Source organism: Macaca fascicularis, chromosome 7 (assembly GCF_037993035.2).
Source record: "Macaca fascicularis isolate 582-1 chromosome 7, T2T-MFA8v1.1".
Taxonomy (NCBI): Eukaryota; Metazoa; Chordata; class Mammalia; order Primates; family Cercopithecidae; genus Macaca; species Macaca fascicularis.
Window position 1 is genome coordinate 69,567,499 of NC_088381.1, and position 25,248 is coordinate 69,592,746.

A 25,248-nucleotide genomic window follows, 5' to 3' on the forward strand; every position below is an offset into this window, starting at 1 on the left:
AATTCCTCATATTTATGATCAATTTCAACAAGGATGCCCAAGACAATTCAATGGGGAAAGAATAGTCTTCTCAACAAACAGTGCTGGAACAACTACAGATCCACATGCAAAAGAAAAAAGTTGGACTCTTCCCTTACAAAATACACAAAACTGAACTCTCACATTACATACCTCAATGTAAGAGCTAAACCTATAAAATTCCTAGATGAAAACCTAGGAGTAAATCTCTGTGACTTTGGGTTAGGCAAAGAATTCTTCTTAAGATATGCAAAAAACAAACACAAAAAACAAACAAAAAAAAACCAACAAGCAACAACAGAACATTAGCAAAACTGAAAATTTTTGCTTGAAATGATACCATCAAGAAAGTGAAATGACAACCCACAGAATGAGAGATAATTTTTGCAAATCATGTATCTATCTGATAAGGGACCTGTAGTCAGAATATACAAAGAACCCTTACAATTCAATAAGACAACCCAATTTAAAAATGAGCAAAGGATCTGAATAGGCATTTCTCCAAAGATACAGAAAAATGGCAAATAAGCACATAAAAAGATGCTCAAAATCATTCACCATTGGGAAATGCAATCAAAACCACAGTGAGGTATCACCTCACGCCCATTAGGGTGCCTATACATCAGAAAGTCAGATAACTTGTGTTGGCAAGCACATGGAAACACTGAAGTCCTTACACACTGCTAGTAGGAATGTAAAATGGTGCAGCCACTGTGGAAAACAGTTTTCCAATTTCTCAAAATGTTAAACACAGTTATCATACACCCAAGCAATTCCACTCTTAGGTATATGCCCAAGAGAAGTGAAAACATGTGTCTTCACCAGAACTTGCTGTTCACAGCAACATTATGTATAATAGACCAAAAGTGGAAACAACTCAATTGCCCATCAACTGGTGAATGGATAAGTAAAATGTGATATATCCAGGCATTGAACTGTCATTCATTAATAAAAAGAACAAGGTACTGATCCATGCTCTAACATGGGTGAATCTTGAAAACATTATGCTAAATTAAAGAAGCCAGTCACAAAAGGCCATGTATTGCATGATTTTATATATACATGAACTTTATATATATATATGAACTTTCCAGAATAGGTATGTCAATAAAGACAGGAAGTATATAAGTGGTTGCCACAGGCTGAGAGGAGCAAGGAACGGTGAGTGACTGTTAATGGGTATGGCACTTTTTTCGGGGGGTGATGAAAATGTTCTGGTCAGACAATGGTGACTGCAAAACTGTATACACACAAAAAATCAAAGAATCACACACTTTTAAAGGGAGAATTTAGCTCGTTGTGGTGGCATGCACCTGTACTCCCAGTTACTCAGGAGGCTAAAGCAGGACTGCTTGAGCCCAGGACTTCAAGGCTGCAGCGAGCTATGATTACTGCAGCGAGCTGTGATTGCTCCACTGCACTCCAACGAGGATGACAGCGCGAGACCCATTTCCTCAAAAAAAAAAAATAATAATAATAATAATCCAAGGTACTCAGTTCACATGCAAACCCACTGGTAAACATAAATTATCTCTAAGTAGTCTAGAAAGAAAATGAGCACATAAGACATCTTCTAAAAACACATATATTTCTTTACATGTTACATTTAACATAAAAATCAGCTATGCAGAAGTTATACGAACATTTTATGTTGGAAAGGTAAACGACTATTATTAATATAGCACGGTTAAGTATATTTATATATTTATGTATAAATGCATAAAAGGAAAAGCATCCTTAAACACCATCAATGGCTCCTAGGTGGTCACAAAACAAAACCCTCACACCTTTGTCTTCCTTCACAATTGAGCTTTATCCATCTTTTCAGGCGTATCTCCCATCATTACCTGACACAAACTTGGGGGGGCCAGAGTTTCCACTGACCATCCCCCCACTATTCATCCAACACTATGTTCACTGCCTCCCATTCCTGACCATTTGCCTTTTGTCTTCAACTAATTCTGGGGACGTTGTGTCCAACTAAATGATCCATATTCTTCAAGGCCAGTATCAAGTCCTATTACAAATATATTTTCTCACCCTCTCCAGAGCATAGCAACCCAGCAACTACTGGCCTCTCATAGCCCTAACCATCCACAACCCGAAGCTGGCTTCTCATCAAACGGGCACTTTTCATCACCCAAATTCAACTAATTCACTCTTACCATAATAAAGAATAGTCACCTACAGCCTACCTTTTCCAGCCTTGATTCAATCATTCATCAATTTTGTCTTCAAAATCCCTCACTTTAGGGAGATGATATATCAGCTTTCACCCAGAGTCTAAAGAAAACAGCACTCTTGCCAATGACATAGTGCCATCTAGTTGCAACAAAAGGTAAATCACAGTGGCAATAGGAGGATCTCTACATTGCTTTTACAGGAATGCACTGCAGGTAAAAAATAAGAAGCTCCAGTATTGTTTTGCAGGACAATTTGTTTCATATGTGTATACTATCGCCCTGAACTAAATCAACTCTCAAGTCTTACAGGTATTATTTGTTTTCAGTTCCATGCACAGATTAGCCATTTAGTATTTACTAAATCAAACTCAATTTCTGAAGTCTTACACAAATATATTCATGCATATATGGTTAAAATTTTCCTTGAGAATCTATCACGTGAGAGTGTGGCTTATTATAACAAGTAAACAGAACAGATAAATACAAAATGAAAAGAAACCTCATGATTTACTCACATATAAGGGAGCTTGTTGTGGATTAAGTTTCATGACCCAGGACACTGAAACAGAAATGGAATAAATGAGAATAAAATGAAAAGTTGTCATCAAATATATATAAGCCACCGAGAGTCCTAGGTGTCAAGCATAGCTCTATGAGTACAATCCCGTCCCTGAGATTACCATATGCCCAGCTGTATATTTATACACTAAAAGATTTAGGAAGGAAGCAGGGTCAGGGATTGATCCCAGACTCAATCTTTTCAAGTGAGGAAGAAAGATTTTCCGATTGAAAAATAAAGACAAAAGGCTTCACTGTCACACAAGTTTCAACAACCAATAGGATATTTAAAACAGTTATCAAAGCAAAACCATTGTATGTTCACGTATGTTTTTACCTAGTCCCTCAAACTCACAAAATGCTGTTTACTCAGGGACTCCTTCCAGTCTTACTAGGGAGCCTGGAAAGTGAGGCGAGGATTGCAAGGGCCACCAGAACTCTCTTCCTCAATTCCCTTCTCTGAGAAGGGAGGCTACAGCTTGCCTCTCTAACCACTAAGAGGCATGACCCTCCTCAAACTTAATAGCTGGATTCCCTGATTGTTATTTTCACCAAATGAATTCTCATAAAAATCCCATTAAGATTTAGAGAAGGCTTCCAGGGTTGAATTCCTGAACATTAAGAATAGCATGTTCTTAAAAATTTAACTTGGAGATTGGACCAGGACTTCATCTAGGCTATAAATGCTCAGCATGGTAGGCCCTTTACCAAACACACTGAATTTGAGTATAAAGTGATCTCATCCTCTTAAGGGTCAGAGAAACAGAACCAAGTGACTTCACTATAATTTGATCTGAGGAAGTTTCTTACTCACAACAGGTAAATGAAGGCACATACTAACCAGCAATATAAACAACAGTATAAACTTTCATACATGCAAAAAAACAGACAAAATCCCAAACTTCATGTTCTAACATATCACAAAAGCCTCACTAACAATAAATTGAAATGACCAAATGTTTGGACTGAAAAGCAATGCCTTGGTAGCCTAGCTATGCCTAACTCAAATAACAGAACCCTCTCGATATTAAAATCCTCACAGATCTGCCACAGATCAAGCTGTGTATGTTTCAGATGAAGACTTTGCCAAAAAGCAGTTAGCACACGCTTAAGAGGGAAAAAATCTACGTCAGCCTCCTAAATGCAATCACCTCCACACCAGTTGCAGGCCCCAAACTTCAATGTGTTCTGCTGGACAATGCAGTAGAAAGCTGACAAGCAGGTGGCTTTCCCACACTGACTGAACCACCTCCATGCTCATGCCCATTCATTCTCTGGTCCACCCCATGCTCAATAACAGACCTCGTGGCTCAGGGTACTCTTTCCTTCCTGACTGCCTTCACTTAATGACTTTGTAACTTTAGGTGTAAAAATTATCTGCAGAAATCCACACTGAAAACCAAGCTTGCGAAAGGCAGCAATAACCAACCAACATTTTTAGAAGAACAAAGTCAATTTCAAGCCCATCAGATTCAAATAGCAAGCATGGATGAAAATGAAAGATTGAAAGGCTTGAGGACTTTCTCAATGTATTAAATATCCATTTAATTTACAAGTAAGCTCACTGTGCTCACTGGGCTTTTAACCAGCTTTCCAGGTCCTGCTCAGACTTGCCCAGGACATGGGAATGAAAGAACCTATAAATGTATGGACCGATCTACCTTAACTAACTTATTAAGTGTTCCTGCATCAAGCAGAAGAAATATCAGCAAAATTGATACAGGAATTAATACCTTGTTAATCCATAAAAATTAAATGAGCAGTATCCAAACTTGTGGCTTCCCTGGGCCTCACTGAAAGAAGAACTGTCTTGCGTCACACATAAAATACACTAACACTAATAATAGCTGCTAAGCTTTAAAAAAATTACAAAAAAAGAAAATCTCATAATTTTTTATTTGTTTGTTTTGAGATGGAGTCTCACTCTGTCACCTAGGCTAGAGCGCAGTGGCATGATCTTGGCTCACTGCAACCTCTGCCTGCTGGGTTCAAGTGATTCTCCTGCCTCAGCCTCCTGAGTAGCTGGGATTATAGGCCCGTGCCACCACGCCCAGTTAAATTTTTGTATTTTTAGTAGAGACAGGGTTTCACCATGTTGGCCAGGCTGGTCTCGAACTCCTGACCTCAGGTGATCCATCCGTCTCAACCTCCTAAAGTGCTGGGATCACAGGCATGAGCCACCATGCAAGAAAGGACTGATGTCATCTGAACTGTTTGGAATTATAAACTCCTCTAAACATTTTTCAAAGCCAGAACTCATAAGAGTTGTTCTGATACATGGATTAAAGGGGGGATGACAAAGTATCTGTCCCCCACACTGGTCAAAGGGACAGGTCATTGTTATGCTGGCAACCCAGGCTGCTGAAAAGAATGCATCTGTCAAAAGGAATCAAAGTAATGACCCCAGAAAGCTCCAGAAACAGACTGGTAAATTCAGGTTGCTTTTAGCCTTCCACAATGCTGACACACAAGGGGAAAGACAAAACTAACATTTACAGAGCATTATATTTTATATTACATTTAATCCCCATTAAAAAGATACTATTTCCCCTACTTCACCACTGAAAAAACTGATCTTTCAAAAGTTACATTATTTAACACCAAGGTCAAAGGGTAAGTTGGAGAGATGAGATTCAAACCCAGTCTAACGTTAAAACATGTTTCCCGCCCCCATCATAAGAGGCTCTCTTGCTAATGACCTCAAATCTAAAAACTGACTTGTCCTACACCTCCAGCCCCATCCTACAAACTCTCCCTGATGTTGTTAATTCAGCTGTCATTGTGCACCTACAATGTGCCAGACACCATACTCCTAAAATTCTGTAGGTACAGAAGGAACAGACAAAAATCTCTACCTCCATAGATATTATTCTAGGGGTAACACAGGTAAACAAAACATTAAAATAAATAGTTTTTACATAGTAACAAATTCTATAGAGAAAAATAAAACAGAAGAAGGAATAGCAAATGAGGGAGATGCCATTCTAAACATGGTGCTGAGGGAAGGCCTCCCTGAGAAAGATATCATTTACCCCAAAAATACAAAACCAAGTAACAGAAAAAACAGGTAAAAGGTGTTCTAGACACTTAAACCTGCCACAACATTGAGAACTCAGGGTTCCGATGCAAAACCTCACTGCATATAATGCATTAACTTATTTTATACATTTAAACAAACTCTACTTAAGAACCATTTTCTAAAGGAAAGAGCATATTACAGGAAGGCAGTTTTCAGTCAGAGTAAACACACTTAAAAACTAAATCTATTGAAAGACCAAGACCCACTGAAAGTCTTTGCTTTGTCAGATTTTTGACCAAAAGGAAAATTAAAGAAACACACCATGCCCATCCAACGATTTCACCAAGGAATTTTAAGAGAGAAAATCCTACTTCTTCCTCACCCAGTAGCCAGTGAAATGACTGAGCAAATTCACAAGTTCACTGGGGCTGCTTTCGTGTAACACAGGGACAACACACGACAGAGACAGTGGAACCCTACAGGTTGCTTAGTATTTGAAAGAATGTGAAGAGGAGGAAATGTCAAAATTCAAAGTCTTAAATGATGTGGTTTTAAGTATGTTCATCAATTTCACCACTCAGGAGTAAAGCCAGCTATAGTTGTAAGGAATCAGAAATATGAGGGGTGTGAAATAAGCAGAAGCACACTAGTTAAGGACTTGTATTCTTCCCACATTTTCCACTTTATTTTATAATGCTGAGAAAAAACACATCTAATAGTTTTCTGCTGTATAAAAGAGACACATTCACTTTATGTCAAAATAAGAGTCACTCGATTTTAATACAACTATCTCAATTTATAAATTAACATTCTCCCCCACTGCCCACACATAGTAAGTCTTTTACAGTGTTGATTAGAGAAGCAAAAGTTGCTGCTACAATTCTCTTCCTGCATTTTAATATAAACAATCATCAGTCTTTTCTTCATAGAGTGCAGTGTGGACACCATCAGAATGTACCAGCGCTGGGTATGCAAAGTTCACAAAGATTAGCAATAGCAAAAGTTTGGAGATTTTTGAAATGTATGCTGCCTGCAAAGAACTATGTAAAAACTCAATCTCTATAGGGGACCACACAGAAACTCAAGCATGAAGTTACATGGTTGTGTGATTGGCTGGGAGAAGGAACAGAAAGCACTTCCACCAACCCATATGTCTGAGCAAATGACTGCAAAACCTTGGAAGCTACAAAACAGTTTATATACCTAAAATTGGTGTCCACAGCAGTGGTCAGCAAAGTGTCTGTGAAGCGCAAATGGGTAAATATTTTAGGCTCTGCAGGTCATATGGTTTCTGTCAAACAACATGTAAATGAATGGGTATGGCTGTGTTTCAATAAAACTTTATTTATAAAAAGAGGCAGCAGGTTACACCCAGTCAGCAAGCTATAATGTATCAACCCCTGGTCTAACACTAACCAAATACCTCTTAATAAGCCAAAGAAACAGTGTGTCCTCTTAAGCCAGAAGCATTGGCTCACGCCTATAATCCCAGCATTTTGGGAGGCCGAGGTGGGGAGATCACCTGAGATCAGGAGTTTGAGACCATCCTGGCCAACATGGTGAAACCCTGTTTCTACTAAAAATACAAAAATTAGCCGGGCTTGGTGGTGGGCACCTGTAATCCCAGCTACTGGGGAGGCTGAAGCGTGAGAATCGCTTAAACCCAGGAGGCAGAGGTTGCAGTGAGCCTAGATTACGCCTGGACAATGAGAGAAACTCCGTCTCAAAAAAAAAAAAAAAAGGAAATAAAAGTATACAAAGTGAAAATGAAGAAATTAAACTGCCCTTATTTGCCAGTGACATTACTGTCTATGCACAAAATTCCAAAAATTTACAAAAAAGCTTCTAGCACTAAAAATGAGTTTAGCAAGGTTGTAGAATCCAAGGTCAGCATATAACATAAAATGATCTTCCTATAGCCTAGCAACGACCAACTGGAAATTGAGAAGTATCATTCACAGCAGCACCACAACACATGAAATACATGTATGAGATTACAAAACACATGCAAGATCCAATTGCTAAAAACTACAAAACACTGATGAAAAATCTAAGAAGGTCTAAATAAATAGATACACCATGTTCATGGCTCATTATTAAAATGTCAATTGCCTCCTAACTGATTTCCAGCTTCAATGCAACACCAATCAAAAACCTCAGCAGGCTGGGCATGGTGGCTCATGCCTGTAATCCCTACACTTTGGGAGGCCATGGTGGGAGGATCGCTTCATCCTGGGAGTTTTGAGACCAGCCTGGGCAACATAGAGAGATCCTGTCTCTACGAAAACAAAAAAATTAGCCAGGCATGGTGGTATATGCATATGATCCCAGCTACTTGGGAGGCTGAGGTGGGATAATTGCTTGGGTCAAGGCTGCAGTGAGCAGTGATCCTGCCACTGCGTTTCAGCCTGGGCAACTGAGTGGGACCCTATCTTTTTTTTTTGAGATGAGGTCTTGCTCTGTCGACCAGGCTGGAGTGAAGTGGTACAATCTCAGCTCACTGCAACCTCCATCTCCCAGGTTCAAATGATCCTCCTGCCTCAGCCTCCCAAGTAGCTCGGATTACAGGTGCCCGCCACCATGCCCAGCTAATTTTTCTATTTTTAGTAGAGACAGGGTTTCGCCATGTTGGCCAGGCTGGTCTTGAACTCCTGAACTCAAGTGACCCACCCACCTCAGCCTCCCAAAGTGCTGGGATTACAGGCATGAGCCACCGTGCCAGGCTATGAAACAAACTTTCTTCCACCCACAGCTTTCTCTTCTCTCCCCATTTACAGCAGTAAGACAGCCTAACCTGGGAAAGACAGAGAGAGAGGAAAGCTACTTCCAAATGGATGTCTGTCCCCATCAGTAAAAACCAAGTCTATTCAAGTGCTAGATGTTAACTTTAAAAGAAGGAAACATCAAAAGTCCAAGTTTCGGCTGGGCGCAGTGGCTCACACCTCTAATCCCTGCACTTTGGGAGGCCGAGGCGGGTAGATTATGAGGTCAGGAGTTCGAGGTCAGCCTGGCCAATATGGTGAAACCCCGTTTCTACTAAAAATACAAAAATTAGCCAGGCATGGTGGCGCATGCCTGTAGTCCCAACTACTCGGGAGAGGCAGAAGATTCGCTTGAACCCGGGAGGCGGAGGTTGCAGTGAGCCAAGATCGCACCACTGCACTCCAGCCTGAGTGACAGAGCAAGACTCCATCTCAAAAAAAAAAAAAAAAAAAAACAAAAAAACAAGTGTCTTCGCCTAGCTTTGTCAGGAATGTTTTTACCCTCAATCTGTGTGACCAAATACAATTTGCAAAGGTTTACCTTCTATCTATAAGTTTGATCAAATATAATTTTTAAAGGTTTATTATAATCTCTTCATAAGAAAACTACTGGAAAAATGGAATAAAATATACAGAAATGTCCTTAACAGGTAAATATTTATTTTTCTTTTTTTTATTATCATACTTTAAGTTCTGGGGTTCATGTGCAGAACGTGCAGGTTTGTTGCATAGGTACACACATGCCATGGTGGCTTGCTGCACCCATTAACTCATCATCTACATTAGGTATTTCTCCTAATGCTATCCCTCCCCTAGCCCCACACCCCGCAACAGGCCCCGGTGTGTGATGCTCCCCCGCCTATGTCCATGTGTTCTCATTGCTCAACTCCCACTACAGGTAAATATTTCTAGAATGTATCTACTCCATAGGGTACTGTAAGTATTCTAAACTGTGCTGGTATAGCTGCTTTAAATCACTGTTTTCTTCTGTAAATGGTGGCAGGTTTAAAGTGTTATCTTGAAGGGGAAGTGAGTGATTTGCTCTTGTCTCTAAACTGAACTAACACTGTTAACACCCAGTCCAGTTCTACCTTAAACAAGTCTGAGGCCGGGCGTGGTGGCTCACGACTGTAATCCCAGCACTTTGGGAGGCCGAGGTGGGCAGATCACAAGGTCAGGAGATTGAGACCATGGTGAAACCCCGTCTCTACTAAAAATAGAAAAAATTAGCCGGGCGCAGGGGCAGGTGCCTGTAGTCCCAGCTACTCGGGAGGCTGAGGCAGGAGAATGGCGTGAACCCGGGAGGCGGAGCTTGCAGTGAGCCGAGATTGCGCCACTGCACTCCAGCCTGGGCGACAGAGCAAGACTCCGTCTCAAAAAAAAAAACAACAACAAAAAAAACAAGTCTGAGAAATACAGACATAAACTGTACTTGCTATTTGTCAAGACTAAGGTAAAATAAGGAAAGCTGGAACTAACTCATCTCCTCTTACGACTGATGTACCGAAAACAATCCATCTCTCACCATTTCCTAAATACCATAGTCACAGAGAGCTCTACCCCACCAAGCACTCTGCCAGTCCCACTCTCAAAGGAAGACTCACAGGTGACTGAGAAGATAAACTCGCTATTGTTTCCATTATCCTTCAGTTTATCTGGCACCTTTGAAGAAATGCATTTGGATAAGACTCAGGAGTCTCCGGGCCCTTTCTTTATGAAAGAATTAGCTAAGCCTGTATACTCAGAAGCAATAGACTTAAGAATGCTTAAGTCACGTAAAAACGTATCAAAATTATTATCATGACAACTACCAGGAAATAGCTACCTATCCCATGTTAGATACTGCAGTTAAGTACCTCACATAGTTTCACTGATTCCTAAGAACACTGCAAAGCATGTTACTAACCCTTACAGAGTAGGAAACTGAAGCTCTGAGAGGCTATGCAACTGGTCAATGGAAATGTGGGGATCTGAACTCTACCTAGCTCCAAAGGGTGTACTTTTTTCTAAAATTTCTAATTTTTTTCCAATTTCACAATGGAGGGAGAGTTGTCACTACAATTTTAATAATTTCACCAGTTGGGTGGGGTGGCTCACACCTGTAATTCCAACACTGTGGGAGACTGAGGTGGGAGGATGGCTTGGGTCCCAGGTAGACAACTGGGAAACAGTGAGATTCCGACTCTAAAAAAATAATTTCACCAAAAGTGGGTGGGGGGGGGGTGGATTTCTAAATCTGAATCTCTTGTTGAAATCCTTAGAGCACTAGTTAAGCCCCACTTCTTTTCAAAAAATAACTGACAGATTTAATAAAAGGTTAGAAATCCTTTTAAAGTAAATTTCATCATAGATCTGCAAGTGAATTGTCATTTTGGACAAGTGCCCAGAGTTAGTGGCTCTCTCCTGTGCACACTAGCTACCACTAGGCAGTAAAAATAATTTACCCAATTCAAACACATACTGTGCCTGCGCTATGTTAAGACTACTGGCAAAGAGGGTACAAAGCTAAGTAAGGTCTATCACAGCACTCAAGGAGTTAAGGACTAGAGGAGGAGTCCATTTATAGTACAGTATGTGTGCAGTTACCATTTAGTCAAGGCAAATGAAGTGTGAGAAATCCTAAAACAATAGTACCTACAGGGTAACATGCCATCACGGCCCAGAGAAGGAAAGCAACTGGTGCACTCATCACATTATGTTGTCAGCAGTACTTGCTTACATTGTGTCCCTCCCTGACAATCCTTTCCAACCTCTGTCAACCAACCTCCTTCCCCACAATCACACACACACAACCACACAACCAGGAAGGAAAGCCATCGAGCGAGTATTGTGAATCCTAAAAGTGGCTCTGTAGTTTAAAAGTGCAATGCCTGTGCCTGAAGAAAATTTGTCTTTAGCTTCATCAGGTGAAGAAAATTGGTTTTATAACACAAGGCCCACCAAACCAGAAAAGCCCAGGAACGCTTCTCCAAATGACCCACTTAGCATGAGAAATCACTCGGAGCAAACTGACACACAGTATTTCTCAAATTTTTCTTTTTCACTTAGCAGAAGATAAAGGAATACAACTGAAGTTAACAGTAAATGACACTCTGGCCATTTTGTTCCACTATGAATGACAGACATTTAAGCTAGTTCCATCTGGGGAACTGAAACAGAATCATGTTCATATCATAAGCCACACGAACCAAATTCAGTGGAATACGTGCCCCCTCAACTGGACCAAACTTGTACTTAATGCAGCCTGCAAATCCCCGAGTCCACGACTGAATACAAGAACAGTAACGATGATTTATCTCAACTGATCTTAGCTCCTTCACAAACTTGCCAATAACCACCTTTCAAGAACTTCACCGTTTGTCCTCATCTGGGCAATCCAATGGTTTAGAAAAACTGAATCAATTGCTTCTTCGAAAAATAAAACAATGTGCGCGGTGGCGGGGAGTAGTAACAAAAAAAAAAGGCACACTGGTTTTTACTGTACTGAAGCAATAAACTCTCCAACTAACTTCACTAATGAGTGTCAGGAAAGAATGAACACCAAAATACCGCTCAATTCAACTTTCATCGTGAATTCCTGAGTTCACAGTAGGATAATTAAATGTGACCGTATTACTCTGCTACAATAACTATTTCCAAAACAAAACAAACCTATCTACCCCCTTTCTTGTAGAAAGGGGGGGGGGGAGAAAGAAAGAAAGGAAGGAAGGAAAAGAAAAGAAAGGAAAAGAAAAGAAAAGGTCTTTCCTTTTTTTCAACTTCACATACTTCTTGGCTTTGCAAAAAAAAAAAAAAAAAAAAATTAGTTTCAAAGTACAGCTGCAAGTTGGACCGGCTGCACGGGTCCCAGAGCGCTTGGGGATCGCACAGGTCTCCTGGGCCGCTCAACTCGTTTCAGCCGGACCGCGCCCCCGAGAAGCGGCGGAGACGTCACAGCAGGCGGGCTCCGCCGGATAGGTTTACCGACCGCGTCGGCCCCGGGGAGCCGCTCCCTCGCGCCTGCAGCACATGTTCGCGGCGCCGACTCCACACCACGGCCGCCCGACCCAGGGGAGGAGTAAGTCTGCCCCAGCGGCGCCAACCTGGGGATCCCAGGGAGGGTTTCGGGGCCATCCGTGGCCAGGCGCGCCCCCCACCCAGAAAGCGACGTTTTCTCTCTTTTCTCTCTTCTAAATTTTGTTATTTAGAGTCTAAATTTTATTATTTGTATTACTTAGTCTTCTGAACAAATTTTAGAGTTGTTTTGTCAAGTGCCAAAAATAAATCTGCTGGAATTTGTACTGAAATTTGTAAATATATATATATATAAATTGTATATAAATTTGTATATAAATTGTGTGTGTGTATGTGTGCATATATATATACACACACACACACACACAGATACACATTTTTTCTTTTTTTTTTGAGACAGAGTCTCACTCTGTCATGTAGGCTGGTGTTCAGAGGCATAATCTCAGCTCACTGCAAACTCTGCCTCCCAGGCTGAAGTGATCCTCCCACCTCAGCCTCATGAGTAGTTGGAACTACAGGTGTGTGCCACAGACACGCAGCTAATTGTCATCTACCTGCCTCAGCTTCCCAAACTTTTGGGATGACAGGTATGAGCCACTGTGCCCAGCAGAAATTATATTTATAAATTAATATGAAGACAAGGTGATAACATATTTATAACATGAGATCTGCTCATCCAGGAACATAGAATGCAAATCTTTCATTCCACTCAGCAAAATTTTGTCATGTCCTTGATAAAAGTCCTGCACATCTAAGTTTATTCCTAGATATTTAATTTTTGCTGAAATACCTGAAAAACTACTTCATCACTATATCTCCTATTTGGGACAGACATTTGGGAAGGCTATTGATTTTTATATAGAAGAGCTTTTAACCAGTAATCTTAAAAATTGTCTTTTTCGGTTGTTTCCTTTGGATATTCTTAAACAATCATGTCAAATGAAAATAATGATTGTTATTTTTATATAAAGACTATGACATCATGGGAAAATACAGTAAATACTTTTTAAAAGAATATAAAAGGCGGGGCGCGGTGGCTCAAGCCTGTAATCCCAGCACTTTGGGAGGCCAAGACGGGCGGATCACGAGGTCAGGAGATCGAGACCATCCTGGCTAACACGGTGAAACCCCGTCTCTACTAGAAAATACAAAAAACTAGCCGGGAGAGGTGGCGGGCGCCTGTAGTCCCAGCTACTCGGGAGGCTGAGGCAAGAGAATGGCGTAAACCCGGGAGCCGGAGCTTGCAGTGAGCTGAGATCCGGCCAGTGCACTCCAGCCTGGGCGACAGAGCGAGACTCCGTCTCAAAACAAAGAAACAAACAAACAAACAAACAAACAAACAAAAAGAATATAAAAGGGCCAGGTGCAGTGGCTCACGCCTGTAATCCCAGCACTTTGGGAGGCTGAGGTGGGCAGATCACGAGGCCAGGAGATTGAGACCATCCTGGCTAACATGGTGAAATCCCGCCTCTACTAAAAAATACAAAAAAATAGCTGGGTATGGTGGCAGATGCCTGTAGTCCCAGATATTGGGGAGGCTGAGGCAGGAGAATGGTGTGAATCCATGAGGGAGAGCTTGTAGTGAGCCGAGATCATGCCACTGCACTCCAGCCTGGGCTACAGATTGAGACTTCATCTCAAAAAGAAAAAATAATATATATATATGTAAATATATATATATATAAAACATAAAACTATAGAGAATATGACCTCAACTATAGAGAATATGACCTAAACTATTTAAATATATGTATCACGGTTGTATATTTTACTAGCAAAGAAAAATACATACTGGTAGAAAGTGGCCATCATGTCAACTGTCAATAGTGGTTATATTAGGTAGAGAAATTATGGGAGACTTTAATTTGTTTCTTTTTTCTTTTCTGAACTTTATGAATTTTCTCAACAATGGTTGCTTATGAGTTTTATAATAAAAAAAGTTTAAAAATTTTTCCAACATGGAAAGTTATATTTCTTTATGTACTAAAAACGAAAACAAAACTTCCTATTTGAATACCTTTGACTTTTACTGCAGACTTACAGACCCTTGAAAGAAAAGGCAATTCCCTCCCACTAGTTCTGGTGTCATTCTCCCATCTCTGCCTTCACTTCCACCTTGGTCTTTTTTCTACTTCCCACCTTGGCTAGTGGTCTCTACCCAAAATGCTTGCTTGGCTTAATGGTTAGAATTCAGGGAAAAAGAGATCCTGAATTCCTAATCTAAACTAAGGTTATACACGTGGGAAATAATAAAGAGAATCCAGATAGTAAGTAAAATTTGAAGGACTTAAAATACCCAGACTTTAATTCCTCTAAGACTATAGTCATTATCCATGTTTTTTTTTTTAATCATATTATCTCTTAACATTTAATTTCTAAATATGATGTTTATGAGGAAGAGAGAAAATAACTTGGCTTCTTTCCTCACCGAATTGTTGTTCTTAGTATCTTCTAGACATTCCAGAACTGATGTCAGATTTGGCTCAACAGAGTCCACAAATCATATTGGTGAAGAAGATGAATAGGATTCCTGTTTAGCACAGAGACACCTGTGTTAAACGTTTACATACAGACTAACCCAAATATGCAATTAAGCCACACCACTAAGTGGCAAGATGACCATGGATTTAAACAAAATGTATCAGGGGGAAAAGGCAACACATTAAAACCCATATGAGGCACAGGACTTCTAAGACAGCCATTCTCCTTGCATAGCACTGTCTGCTGCTACAGATCATAGAAGTCAACAATTTTCTTCAACACTGGTAGGCAGCCTCTAAATGGGCCCGATCACGCTCACCTCCTGCCATTCACACCTTTGTAAAATTCCCACCCCTGGACCTAGTGACTCACTTCTACCAAGGAGTATAAAGCAAAAGTAATAACATCACTTCTGAGGTGAGGCTACAAGGAGACTATGATGCCTGCCTTGGTCACCCTTCTCCTGCTCTCTCCATTGCTCCCTCTGATGGCAGCCAGTTGCCATGTGATGAGGTGCCCTATGGAGAGGCCCACATGGCAAGGTATTGTAAAAGGCCTCTGACCGATAGCCATCTAGATATGGAGGCCCAGTCCAACAGCCTCTGAGATGAATCCTGCCAATGTGAGCTTGGAGATGGATTATCTCCCTATCCTGCCTTGGGATGATCACAGCCACCACCAACACCACTGCCTGGTGAGAGGCCAAGCCAGTGAACCCAAGGTAAACAGGACAGAATCCTGACCCACAGAAACAGATAATGTGTGTTGTTTTAAGCTGCTAAATTCATTACACAGCAATAGATAACTAATTCAAACACCATAAAATTCTAACATTTTATTCTATCACACAAACCAAGTAATACCAATAAATGCCATTACTATACATATATTTTTGGGACATAATTACATGTGATTTTTTTGGATTTATTTTTATTGACAAGGTTTATAAGAACAAATTAAATATTTAAAATCAAAGGCCAATTATTAGGTCTCATTTAGTTGCTTATTTTGTTCACTTCTATTTACCTTTCCCTAGTGTCTGAGTAACTATCAAGAAACAAGTCAAATCTGTGAAAATACCTGTTAACATTCAACATATATTTTTATATATTTCTGTTCTATGATGCAAACATAGTTTTCAACACTTAATTGGTACATCAAATGTGTCATTCTGTCATAAGCAGCATGTTTTAAAATTCAGATTTAATAAACTGATTTAAGACAGTAAATTTGAAAGACAAAATCAGTCTCATTCGGGAGTGGTCTATTATGTTGATCATCTAGAATCAACACTGATTAGCCAAACTTTAAAAGCCAAGAGCCCCAATTCCAGAGAAACATTAAATTTCTTTAATGTAAAAGTATATTATTTTTGAGACACACCTTGTCAGAGATATCCACAATTGCCTGCACATTATATTCTGGCATTATAATCTGGTACTTTAATCATAATCATGAAGGTGGCTAGGTTTCCAGTAAATATCAGCATTTTATATAGTCAAGTCCTTAATAGAAAATGTACCTACAGACACTTTTACAGAGTTAATACTAAAATTACAAATTGATGACACTATCGAAGCAAAGCAGGATAACTGTCTGTTCCTTCAGTGTTCTATCACTGAATTGACTTTCACTGCTCCATCATACTGTCTGGCTGAACACTGACATTCCATAGTCTACAACTGTAAAGATACCTACCTATGTGAGTTTAAAAAGTGATCTGCACAAAAGAAATAAAAAAACTTTATATACAACAAATTGTTTTTTAAAAATACAAAAATAACAACTGTCACTTTTGTCATGCTGAGAATCTGACATATATACACATGCAGGAGAAAAGTTCCAATTCAGTCAACTGGACAACTGTAGCTTGTATATTTTTAATATGATGGACACACTGCTGCTGAATTTTCATACTGCCAGAGATGTGTATTCAAAATATTTCATATACTAAATACTGCAATCTCTGTGTGTATAAATCCCAGTCATAATAGTTTTTGTTCTACTTGATTAAAAGTATGCCTTAAGCTAGCTAATATTAAGTGCACTAAAAACCACAACAGTTCAAGAATCTATGATTTTTTTTTTTTTTTTTTTTTGAGACGGAGTCTCGCTGTGTCACCCAGGCTGGAGTGCAGTGGCCCGATCTCGGCTCACTGCAAGCTCCGCCTCCCGGGTTTACGCCATTCTCCTGCCTCAGCCTCCGAGTAGCTGGGACTACAGGCGCCCGCCACCACGCCCGGCTAGTTTTTTTTTGTATTTTTAGTAGAGACGGGGTTTCACCATGTTAGCCAGGATGGTCTCGATCTCCTGACTTCGTGATCCACCCGCCTCGGCCTCCCAAAGTACTGGGATTACAGACTTGAGCCACCGCGCCCGGCCTTATGATGTTATATAAAGAAACCCAAAATGTACAAAATACAACTATAAAAGCAAGGAACAATTAATACCATGCAAGATTTTAAACTAAAAGTGGCATAGAAATGCAATTTAAAATAGCAAACTCAAATTCACATAACACTCAAGATAAAAAGGTCAGCAGTAAGTTCTAACGTTGCTTAACAAGGATTTAGAAAAGGAAATACATTCTCTTTGCTGGTATAATGGTATAAATCAGATCTTCAAATCTATGGGAATGAGTCATCTTCTCTGACCTCTATCTCAAGAAATTAGCTCTTTTACAGTTGTTTTTATGAAATCTTTTCTTTCAGTTTAATCATTAATAGGATAATTTTCATAGACCTTTTTGCAAACCTGTTTCATTGTGACTTGGCTTCCAAGTTAGCACTGGCCAGTAATTTCTTTATTGTTTCCTTTAATTCTTCATCTGTAGGGGGTTTCTTCAACTTTTCAATTAAAGGTTCATCATCTGAACTCTCCTCAGACTCACTTTCTTTTTTGCAACTGTTTTGATTCTTCTTGGTGGTGCTGCTATCTGCTTTCTTAACATTGGCACTTTTCACAGATTTTTTACTTTTGGAAGTAGTTTTCTGTTTAGGTTTTTCTCTTTTGGCTGTTTTTTTTTTGGTGGCTCCCCTTCACTTTTCTTATCTTCATCATCTGAAGACACTTCTTTGTTTTTCTTTTCATCTTCATCACTACTAGATTCATCTGACAGAATTCCAGGACATTTGGTTAGCTTAGCCTTCCTTGCCATTCCAGAACTGTTCCGTTCCTTTTTATTGCCTTTGCTAGAAGTTGTTTAAGATTTTGGCAATGGTTTGCCAGAAGGCTTTGGATGCATTAAGAAATTCAAGATCCTCTTCACTAGTTCACTATTTACACCTGATCTTTCCAAATCAAGAACCTCACAGATGCTCTGTAACACGGCATTTCTAAATTTTTTCAACATTTCTTCCTTCGTTTTATATTGGACACTTCCTTTTTCAAACGGAAAGCCACAGAACTGACCCACATTCTTGTTTAATGAGGACACAGTGCCTGGCCTGTTGTAAAGCAGTTTGTGTAGATTTCTAAGTTCATCGGTTTTCTTCTTACTTAGAAAAAAATGTATCCTCTCAATTTCACAAAGTTTCTACCCCTTTCCTTGTGCAATTGTAAATGGCTCTCTCTGTAAGGAAGGGACTTGTATTGTCAACCTCTCTACTTTTTTCTTCTCCCTCTTGCCTTCCACGATGCGACTCTATTCTTTTTCCTCCTCCCCGTCGTCGTCGTCGTCGTCGTCCTCGTCCTCTTCCTTCTCACTCTCCTCTCTGGGATTGGGCATTTCGGGTTCTTTCTCAGTCGCGGGCTGGGCGGGGGTTCCCTCTCCCTCTGCAGCAGGGGCCGAGGCGGACATGATGTGAACCGCGGATCCCGGTTGATACTGTATAATCAAATGTTTCAACATATAGAAGATCTCGGTGAACCATTATTTTCAAAGTGACCAAGGCATGATGTTATCATATCATGCAAGGGTAAAAGATCCAAAGTTCAAGAAAAAATCAAGTTTTGATGGAGTATCAAAAAAGAAGCCAAGGCAACATGGGAAAACCCTGTCTCTACAAAAAAATACAAAAAATTAGCTAGGTGTGGTAGTACACACCTGTAGTCTCAACTACTCTGGAGGCTGAGGTGGGAGGTTCACCCGAGTCCCTAGAGACTGAGGCTCCAGTAAGCCGTGATCATACCACTGCATTCCAGCCTAGGCAACGGAGCAAGACCCCATCTCATAAAAAAGAAAAAAAAGAAAGAAATATCCACAATGATCTAAAATGGCCATCTGTATGAGATTGGCCTTTCTTCACATTTTTTCAGCAAATATCACACAATAAATGGGATGCAGATGCAAATGACAAATCAAACATCAAAGAAATTTGCAAAAGATTTTAGATTGTACTACTTTGGGTTTAGAAATTTTCTTTTCATAAAAGCATTTATAACAATATTTGGTGAGCTGTTAAAGAATATTTTAAATATTTCTGATTTAATTTCTAGTGATAAATACCAATAGATATAACCTACATGCACAAAAGCTCCTTGGGCCATCAATACATTTTTACGAGTGTGAAGGAATCCTGACCCCAAAACTTTGAGAACTGCTACCTTCCCCTCCACTTTCTTCCTTCCCTAGAATTTCTTCCTTGGAAGAAACATTCCTTTGCCATTCTACATTAATTTACTTAGTTCCACTGAGGCCAGTTTTGCTACCTCTCTCCCATCTTTCCACATCCCTCTCTTGACACAAAACCTGACCAAAGGAGTCTACTAGCCCACCCCATTTCCAGTGATTAGCTGTCAGGTGGGCTAAGCCAAGCAAATCTGGGTTTTCTCTGAGATTAGTCCTCTCTTTCTGGGAGATATGGAACCACAGGGACAAGATTGGCAACTGAGGGGTGGTCAGAATTCATCTTGCCTAAATGAGAAGAGGTTAGGCAAGTTTCTAGAATGCCAGACTGCTTTCTAGAAAGTCAAAGATAACTATACTTTCTGCCATGACTGTGAGAATGCCCATTTCATTGCACACTTTCTAACATTTTTACCAATCTGATATATAACAGCTGGTACCTAGAAGAAAAAAAGGCCGGGTGGGGTGGTTCATTCCTGAATCCCAGCACTTTGGGAGGCCAAGGTGAGTGGATCACCTGAGGTCAGGAGTTCCAGACCAGCCTGGCCAACATGGTGAAACCTCATCTATACTAAAATTACAAAAATTATCTGGGCATGGTGGCAGGCACCTGTAATCCCAGTTACTCAGGAGGCTGAGGCAGGAGAATCACTTGAACCTGGGAGGTGCAGGTTGTAGTGAGTCAAGATCATGCCTTTGCACTCCAGCCTGGGTGACAAGAGTGAGACTTCATCTCAAAAAAAATTTTTTCCATACAATATAATTTGTTCCATCTCTAGAAAATGAATCAGCAATGAGAAATGAAAGCCACCACTTGGAAGGTTTCAAGGATTTAGCTCTACCTATTGATGTCCAAAGCATTAGTTAAGGTAGAAAACACACACACACACACACACACACACACACACACACACACACACACACTCACTCACTTACTTACCCCTATGTATTCAGTACCAGGAAACATGAATGACTAGATGGTATAGTCATCCAACACAACCACAGAATAACTGAAGGCACTATGTAGAGGAGTAACTTCTGACATGGATCTACAATATTGTTGAGTGAAAAAGCAGATTACAAAAACAAAATCTGATTTTGTAAGGGAGAGGGAACACATACGAGCACAGGAGAAAAGAGATGAGCAGAGGACTGGAAAGATACAAAATTCTCATGGTGGTACCTTCTGAGTGGTAGAATTATCGGTATGATTTTCTAGTTTTGCCTAAAAATTTTCTAAACTTCTTAAAATAAGTTTTTGTTATGCATATTATAAAACATCCATCACCCCAGGAAACTTCACCTTGAGCACAAACTCTACAATATGTTCAATGTTTGTTCAGTTTAATATTTAAGAGATGATCTTTTTGGAAAGACATCTAAAATGATGACCTATATTTGAACCTATGCATTAATATTTTTCAAGAATATGCTTTACATTTTGTAATTTTGATAAGGTTAAGCTTTATAACCATCTTGAAAAGATAAGTGTTCTATTTGTCTTTAAAATATGACCTACAATATGCCAGTTTTTAAACAGTAAATGATGCTCAAAAATCGCAATATAAATTCAGGCAGTGTTCCTTACATGGCGTGTTTAAGTTATTCTAACACTTCTTTTTCACCGGTTATGAAAACACAGAACAATTACTTAAGCATCTAAGTATTCAGGTCTTTTGTTTCTCCTCCATTCTATTAGTTTTATAGTAATTGTAAGGCCTGTGAGGATGAAGTTGTCTGTGACAGCTACCACAAAGGTTACTATAAGCAGACAAATTTCAAACAGGTTTATCACCACTACCATCCCCACCATACAACTGTCTCAATCAAGGGCAACACAACTCAAGGTTAGCAAGGCAAACTCTTTACCTGTCACTGCTTAAGAAAGGATTTTTTGGTCTTATTTAGAAATAACTTTCTGTATCTATTTTTCTCCACAAATCCACTGAGACCAACGTGTGGCTCTGTCTCAAGCACCAACAAGCAAAACTGCCTGCCAGTATGTTCAGTTTCTGTATCTTTCTAAATGTAGCGCATGGCTATCTTTTGATATCATAATTTTTTGAAAACTGATGCAGAAACTTCTTCTTGAAAATTCAGCCGGGTGCAGTAGCTCACGTCTGTAATCCCAGCACTTTGGGAGGCTGAGGCAGGCAGATCACGAAGTCAGGAGTTCAAGACCAGCCTGGACAACATGGTGAAACCTGTCTCTACTAATACTACAAAAATTAGCCAGGTGCGGTAGGAGGTGCCTGTAATCCCAGCTACTCAGGAGGCTGAGGCAGGAAAATCACTTGAGCCTGGCTGGCAGAGGTTCCAGTGAGTGAAGATCGTACCACTGCACTCCAGCCTGGCTGATAGAGTGACACTCTGTCCCCACAAAAAAAAAAATTTCAGATATAGAGCAGTTGTAATTCTTCTGAAGGCTGGTTATGGGACACATTACTTTCATATTTTGCCGTTCAATAAATATGGGGTGGAGAATAAAGTAAATTGACAGAATTATCATATAAAATAAAATTCTAAGTCCTCTGAAAACAAAAGAAACTTAAAACACACACACACACACACACACACACACACACACACACACACACACACACACAGTTTTCCCTGCTAATCATTTTACAACCACGTAGATAACCCAGAGCCCACAAAAGCAGAATAAAAATTCTAACACTTGGTAAAATGAAAATGCACATATATCCCTGTCATCTAAAAAAATGCTTAAGGATTCAAAGACAGACAGCAATTACAGCTACTGAGAACATCATTGTAAGCAAACTGAGGCAGAGAAAGGAAAGGTGCTGATGAGGATTTGAACCACCTAAGCTGCAGAAACCCACTGGGGGTTTCCTAGGTTCCGAGCTGGCATTATCTTTCAGAACGATCTTCTAGAAGAGATCACATAACACTGTTACAAAGGATCTGGAGAAAGGGACCCTGGCTTCATGACTCCGACTCTCCAGTCATGCTTTACATTTTCACTTCTTACACTCTCTTTCATATGAAGTCAATTTACAGACTTTCATCAAGCCCTTAGGGACTTTTTGTACTATCCATGACAAGTTCTTGATGTTATCTCTGCACTTTTGACAAATTCTTAGCAGTTAACTTACAAGGCAGTTAAGATTTTTGTTCCAGCACAACATATCTAGGATAGGGTCAGACATTCAACAAAACAAATATTTCCCAAGCATTTACTGAGTGGGAGATAAAAAGCACAAAGCATAATTATAAAACATTCTCCCCTGCCACCATAAACATTTTTTTAAAGCCTTACAGAACACAGCATAACATGACCAAAGCAAAAATAGTAAGGAGGAAAGAGGGGAGGAAGGGGAAATATCAGCATGAACTAAATATGACCCAGAAGAGCCTTGATGGTCAGACATGCAAAGCCAAATTGGGTAGCGTTAGTGGGTGGCTGTCAGGGGCACATTCTACAGGGGGAAAATAGCTGATACAGAAGCCTGAAAGGAAAAGCAGGCAGAGCGCCTGTACAGGACTCTTACCTGCAGCATCCACGGTACAATGCGCCTTTCCAGAACACAGCAGCGGCCAGCCCGGCCCTGGGGAGAGGGATCGCTCAAACAGCACCAGAGGCTGCATTCCAACTTTTCCTCCCTCAACGAGTCCGTTTTCATTGTTAGTTTCTCCTTAAACACAAACTTAAAAATGATTGGCTGAACATGCAGGAACAAGGAAAACCTGACTGAAGAATGAGGCCTTTACACTTAAGGGCCTTGGGTCCGCGTGAGGTTGCTCAGGTCTGTAATCACACAACTTTGGGAGGCAGAGGTGGGTCATTTGAGGTCAGGAGTTCGAGACCAGCCTGGCCAACATGGTGAAACCCCCATCTCTACTAAACAACACAAAAGTTAGCCACGCATGGCGGCGGGCGCCTGTAATCCCAGCTACTCGGGAGGCTGAGGCAGGAGAATCACTTGAACCCATGGATTGTCAAGAGAAGGAGGCTGCAGTAAGCCGAGATCGCCCCACTGCACTGCAGCCTGGGCGACAGAGTGAGACTCCATCTCAACAAGCGCCTGCCATCATGCCCAGCTAACTTTTGTATTTTTAGTAGAGACAGAGGTTTTACCATGTTGGCCAGGCTGGTCTAGAACTCCTGACCTCAGGTGATCCACCCCCCTCAGCCTCCCAAAGTGCTAGGATTACAGGAAAGAGCCACTGCGCCCTGTCAAAAACAGAAAATCTTAAAGGCCTTTCCCTTTTCCCCGCCTGGGCTCAAACATCAGCTGGAGCCGCCCTGCCACGCCCCCTCGCGGTTCTGGAGAGCAGGCCGGCTGACTGAGCGCGATCATGGTCCCCGAAAGGGCTGCGGGCGACGCGGGCTCCCAGCTCGGGGCTCGGGGACGAGGGCGAGAGGTGCCAGCAGCCCCCAAGCCAGCCCCCCGCAAGGAGAAAGAGAGACGCGCCCTCCGCCTCCTCCCACCCAAGCCTCCGGCAGTCCTGGCTATCGGGGCGGGCTAGTCACAGGAGTAAGGGGCGCGTTGGCCCCGCCCGGGGAACCAGGGCCTCTCCGGGGCAGGCTCCCCTTTGTCCGGGTACTTCCGGAGCCTCCTCTCCACCCTCGCCCTGCCCCTTGGGACCGCCGCTGGGCGCTGACACGGACACGGACACACAGACGCGGACATCTTACCCTCATCTCTGGCGGCAGGGGCGCGGAAGGTGAGCCGGTGAGGAGCCGCTGTTATGGCCGCGACCACACGGTGGGGCCGCTCCGCTGCGCTCTCGCAGCTCCGCCTCTTCCCGCTGCCTTGACTCTAGTCGGAGCACGGCAGGGAAACCGCAAGGGACACCGAGGCCTCTGCAGGGAGCTGTGGGGCGGCCACTGGGCGGCTGCTCCCCTTGTAACCTACTCCACCGACAGGAGGCGCGGCTCCTGTGAAGAGGCAGCTTAAAAGGGCAACAGCACCACCGCCCCCGCTGCGGCCTGGGAAGGGGCTGCCTCCACCCCGTCCCCCTCCCTCTCATCCCTCACCCCTCACCCCTCACCCCCCACCCGTCACTCCCGCGCGCCCAGTGAGCACCCATTTCGGCGGGTGCAGGAGTCCAGAGCATGGGCGCGCTTCCGGCTGCCCTTTCCTTGCCTTGACCCAACACTACTGGACCCATCTTGTCCGTTCCTCACACTGGCAGACTGGAGGCTCCGGGCGGCACAACCGCCAATGTGTGTGTGTTTTGGCGGGGAGGCACAAAACCACCAACTCGTGTGTGTGTGAGTGTGTGTGTGTGTGTGTGTGTCCGTGTGTGTGTGTGTCCGTGTGTTTGTGTGTGTGTCTCCCAAGGGAACAGCACTGCTGAGTTCAGGCTGAGTATTAGCTCGTAGACTGTCAGCAAAATACAGTCACAAGAAGGCTATGTGCTGTTTTGTCTTTTGCAGTGACATCATGTTTGCAGTGACATCATGTGGCTCATGTTTTATGTTTTTCAGAGTTCATTAGTTTCTGTTTGTTCTCAGTTAATATCCAGCTCAATAGATTGTGTAAGTAGAATACCCCCTGAAAGTCACCTACATAAAATATAGTGAAAAATTTGTTACCCACTTAAACTATAGTTGAAAACATGTACTCATTAGTTTTGTGTAGCCGACACTGGATACTGCGTAAGGGCACAGGATCC

The 25,248-nt window shown here is 41.5% G+C and overlaps 1 protein-coding gene and 1 pseudogene across 2 annotated transcripts in view; one reads left to right on the forward strand and one right to left on the reverse strand.

The window, feature by feature from the left end:
* LOC102117892 (ubiquitin-conjugating enzyme E2 Q2-like) overlaps positions 1 to 25,248 on the forward strand; it is a 155,436-nt gene that overhangs the window by 109,550 nt on the left and 20,638 nt on the right. The window lies entirely within an intron of this gene.
* On the reverse strand, positions 17,551 to 24,475 carry LOC141406910 (protein DEK pseudogene; annotated as a pseudogene).